The 5,139-nt window shown below is 48.8% G+C and overlaps 1 long non-coding RNA gene across 1 annotated transcript; it reads right to left on the bottom strand.

The window, feature by feature from the left end:
• Nucleotides 1-627: 627 nt before the first annotated feature.
• LOC118915097 (uncharacterized) lies at nucleotides 628-3,895 on the bottom strand. The gene is made up of 3 exons (XR_005025921.2): nucleotides 3,656-3,895; nucleotides 1,414-1,587; nucleotides 628-960 (listed from the first exon to the last, which is right to left on the bottom strand). It is a non-coding gene; the product is annotated as an uncharacterized LOC118915097 (long non-coding RNA).
• Nucleotides 3,896-5,139: the final 1,244 nt, after the last annotated feature.

The following is a 5,139-nucleotide window of genomic DNA, read 5'->3' as shown; positions in this document are numbered from 1 at the left end:
GCTGATCCATTCCTTTCCAAATTAAGACCTTAGTTTTGTCTTACTTGCATGGATATAAAACTTGGCTCTGTGATTTGGATGCATGGAGATTTCATTCACTAAATATTTTTGGAGCACCAAAGAGTTTCTAGGATCTTCCAGGCTTGGCATGAAGCAAGATAAGATATAACCTAAACCCTGGAAAATCTCTCACTATCTAGGAAGATGATGGAGAAGGATAAGATAGGAGTAAAACTGTTTGCAGTGAATTGTGCCAGAAATATCTAGGCTTTTCCAAAGCATCCAGTATGATTTATCTTGCAGTCACTGGGAATCTTGTGAGCGTCATGTGTCCCTCTTTGCTTTGGCCAGGAAAAGGCTAAGAGCTGATTTTTCCTGCTCCCCTATTTCTGTGTATATGTTTAAAAACCCAGCTATTCATCTCATAGTTATTGAGCAACTACTGTATGCTGCATACCCTATGAGGTGCTGAAATACAGCCATGAGCAAAACAGGCAAAAATCCCTGCACTCGGAAAGCTCACATTCAGTATGGTAGATCAACAGTGAAGACAACAAATACGACAGCAAGAATGCATGATTTCATTTCATGTGCCAGTTATCTACACAAACCCGATGGTGAAAAACAACAGTCCCTTTATTATTCTTGGGGATTCTATGGGTCAGGGCACATCGGAGCTGGCCTTTTTCTGTTCCATGACACTTGGGCCTCAGCTGGGAGGACTCAGATGTGGGGACAGGTCACCTGAGGCAAGAGGATCCACTTCTGAGATGGGATGGGTGAGAGCTGCAGGACTGTGGGCTGGAGTACCCACATGTGGCCTCTCTGGCATGGTCACATAGGATGGTTGGTCTTCTGACCTGGCGGCAAGCATTCCAGTGAATGAGGCAGGAATGGCACGGCCAGAGGTCACAGAATGTCACTTCCAAGGTGCTCCATTGGCTGGAGGACTCAGAGACCCTGTGGATCATAGGATGGAAGCCACATGTTGAGGATGGCAGACAATGAATTGGAAGCAGGCCAATTTCCCTTCACCAATAGACCCTCACACCATCCCTGAACTGCCTCTAGACTTTAATAAGAAAGAGAAATCCATATGTGGCTTACTCACATCAATGTATTTGGGGGCCTTATTCTGTTGGGCTTCTATAACAATATAACATACAAACAACAGAAATTTATTCTTCACTGTCATGGAGACTGGGATGGCTAAGATCATGATGCTGGAAGTTTCAGTGTCTGGGGAGAGCCTGCTTCTTGGTTCACACACAGCCATCTTCTCACTGTAGCCTCACACGGCGGAAGGGGCGGGGAGGTCTCTGGGGCCTCTGTCAAAGGGCACCAATCCCACTCGGGAGGGTTCCACCCTCATGACCTCGTCACCTCCCAAACCCCACCTCCAAACACTATCACCTTGGAGATTAAGTTTCAACATATATATTTTGTGGAGACACAAATACTCTGTCCATGGCAGGACCTCTTTGCTCCAGCAGCCTACCCTGTCCCTTAATCATGTAAGTGGTTGTCTGAAGCAGACATGACCTCCTTACTGATCGAACTTGCTTCACATCGACTCTGAGCACATGGCTGAACAAATGAACAAGTGGGTGAGTGGATGGATAGTTCAAGGTCTAACCAGAACCATCTAGAAAATATAAAAAGAAATGATTTAGTACTTTGTCACAAGAGGCAGATAGATAACATCATATGCTGTGAGGCTGAAATTATTTGGAGCCTGTGCTTCACGCAGTGGGCTGAGGCATCGCACCTTCTCTGCTCCATCTGCCTCCCCCTCTGTACACAAAGCCGCTGTGATCCTTTAATTCTCCCTCCGCACACTGTCCTTGTTCGGTTCCTTCCTAGCCTTTCCTGAAGCCCTAGCTCTAATTCGTACCCTCATTACCTCTCACCTAAACCGTGGCACTAGTGAACGGGCCGGCCTTTCCACCTCCCGTCTCTCCCCAGAGCTGTTGCCATGGCAATCTTCCCCTGGCACAGTGACGAGCCAACCCTTTGAGGGCTCCCCATTGCCTCCCTGTAAAAGGCCAACCGCCTTCAATTAGCTCCCACCCCACCTTTCCCGCCTGGTCTCCCACTGACTCGTCTCACCTATGCTCTCTATGCTATCTCGCTGTCCCCCAACATGCGTGCATTTTCCTTTCTAAGTGCCCTTTTCCAGGCTAACTCCTTTCCCTGGAATGCCTTCTTCATCCAGCCTCACTCCCATCTCTGCCTGTTAAAACCCTTTTTTTGCTTCAAAGTCCAGCAAATCCTGTTTCTTTGTAAGCCTTTCTTATGTTTCAGTGTCAAAAGGATTCTACCCTCTCTGTGGACATTCCCAGCCTTCTGTGTTCCTGATATAACATTTGTCATACTTGGATTAAGATTAGATACAGGTGGCAGAGCAATCAGATAATACTAGTTCTGTTATTAAGAATGATAATATCAATAACAAAAATGGCAGTGTCTAGCCGTTTGCTGGGGCTTGCTATGAGCCAGGCCTTCTCCCAAGGGCTTTAACTACATTAAAGCATCCGCAGCCTGCAGCAATCAGTCTTGTGGGGTAGGTATTATCTTCTCCTCTTTAGGGAAGAGGTCGTAGGTACAGAGAACGTAAGTAACTTGCCCAGGGTCACACTGCTGGGATTTGAGACTTGACCTGATCACTCAGGAGACACATGAACTTAGTTAAGTCCTTTCCCATCTGGAGCCTTAGTGTCCTCATCTCCCAACTGTTGTGTTGAGACAGCTGTGTGATATGATGTACGGGATGCACCCAGGCCAGTTCCGGGTGCTTAGGACATACTCAGCTCATGCTATGTCCTCTTTTGTTTGCAGAGAAACAGCTTATAGGTCTTGTACCCATGGCTTCTCATAAATTACCCCATACATGGTAGGTGCCTACAGATGTTTGTTTATGCTGAGGTGTATGTTTCGTCTTAGATGTCAAAGTCCTAGTCATGCTTAGCCAGTCCTCTTGATCTGAGATACAGCTGCAGGGTGGCTGTGACTGGGAGCGCTGGCTGCCCGCTAACACTCTTTCTTCCGTACTACATTCCTAACAACAATACATTTTAGCTTAAAACAGGCATTCACACACCTCTCTTGCTGCTCGATAGGACCTCATAACCCAATTCAGGCCAACAGCCTGGGAGCGGAAGTGATGGAGGCAAAGTGCCTCTCCTTCCTCTGACTGCTTCTTGCCACCTGGGAGGGTGAGTCCTCAGGGACCACGCAGCCCGGGCAACAGCCTGGTGGGGGGTGGGCAGAGGGATACCATCAGAGGGGCCCGATCTCTCACAGCTTACGGGAAGACACAAGAGGACGCCAGAGGTAAGGACACGGGAGGAAACTGAACTTTGATCCTTGAAGCCATTGGATTTGATCCTCTGTGCCAGCACCCTAACTGACCTGCTGTTTGGCCCCGCTGAGCACAGCCACACCCCTCGCACCCAGGAGACCCCAGGGGAGGCCCATAAACCCTCAGGGGCCCACCGCCCACACCATGGGCTGAGAGAACGATGGCATCTGCCGTGGTTGTTGTGCAGATATGAGAGCACGTGAGCAGTTGCTTAGCACACATGAAGCGCTCAGGACGTTTTAGTGATGATTGTTATCCCCAGTGGGCTGGGACTGCAGCTCTCGCCGTACCTACCCCTGTGTCTGGCTGCGGTGCTGCCTCTGTTCGTGCAGTAGATGGTTCAGTGATCTCATCCTCCCATGTTCATAGAATGTGCTGCACAAACATGTCTCTCTCCAGGCCCTCCCGCTGATGTCATCACTGCCCCCCTCCCTTTGCCTTCTGCAGAGCAGGGAATGGCTCGTCCTGCTCCCAGGAGAGAGGCAGAGAGGAAGGTCACCCCACTGTTACCACATCAGTCCTCAAATGGCTGGTGGATCTGCAGGGCAAGCACTTTGCTCAACAGGGGGACCGGGGCAGGAAACGCATTGTTCTAAGCAGCTCCCGCGGCCTGCAAGTCCCATGGCACCATGCACCTCACGTAATGCTCATTCTCGCCTCCGAGGTCAGTGTTCTTCATACAGATGCACAGATATGAAAACTAAGGATGAGAGACAGGGAGTGACTGGCTTACAGTCACACGGCTGGACACTACAGGTCCAGGACGGCAAAGCACGCTACAAACCATCTCTGACCTTAATGAGAACAGCCTGCCCTCTGAGGACGAGAAGACCAGCATGTGAAATTGACATGATTGGGCTTTGGGGGTGATTCCCTTCTGAATAATGTTTCTGTTCTCCTCCACCTGCTTTTGGTAATGAAGTCCCAAGAGGTTCCTCTGCCATTGGGACCCCAATTCACGCCTCCTGGGCCTTCCAATTGCTGTCCCACAAAAGCTGCTGTTTTTCCAAATGACATGCTCTCTCACTTCCCAGGTTACATGTTGCTCTCAAGTTATATTTAGGTTTAAATAAAAGAGAATCTAGATTTTGGCAATGGATCTGTTCTTAAATAAAAGAAAATGGGGAGTGCTCAGGGCCTTCAAGGGACAGTGCTGGGGTCCTGTGGTTTATAAGCCCTCATCCTCGAGCCAAGGGGAGGGCACAGGCCCACAGGCAGATTACAAATAGGAGGACACTGGAGCTCAGAGAGGTCCTAGAGGCAAGGAGCTGTGCTCCTGGCCCTCTGCTACCCTAGCAGCCTCATTACAATGTGTTCCATATAGTGGGATTTTACTTAAAGCTATCTTGGAGAGAAAAAAGCCACTGCTAGTAAAAGTAACAACCAAAACATGACCAAGCCATTGATGTTCTTAGAAAAGTCACTGCTACGGGATGGGACAGTCCTTGGTTCTAAGCCTTGATCTTCTGTCAAGAGTTCTTGGACACGAGTCCTTACGTCTCTTTCCTCAGTTACCTGCAGAACCTCAATGTCCCCATTTGCAAAACCAAAGTCTCAGTTTGGAGGACTGTTTGGAAAATTAAGATAATAGGTGGTAGTTATCACTACTGCACAATCACAAATCTGTGAGCTGACAGGGGTGTCCCCCGCCCTCCTGGCAGGATGCACTCCGAGGCCAGACAAGAGCAGCAGGAACCCACAGATTACACGGTCCTGAGTCATCTGAGTCAGCATTTCCCAGAATGCTTTCTTAGTAATAAAGTGCTTATTAATAATGT

Source organism: Manis pentadactyla, chromosome 3 (assembly GCF_030020395.1).
Source record: "Manis pentadactyla isolate mManPen7 chromosome 3, mManPen7.hap1, whole genome shotgun sequence".
NCBI lineage: Eukaryota > Metazoa > Chordata > Mammalia > Pholidota > Manidae > Manis > Manis pentadactyla.
The sequence above is the reverse complement of the archived record's forward strand: the minus strand, read 5'-3'. Positions and strand labels throughout refer to the sequence as shown.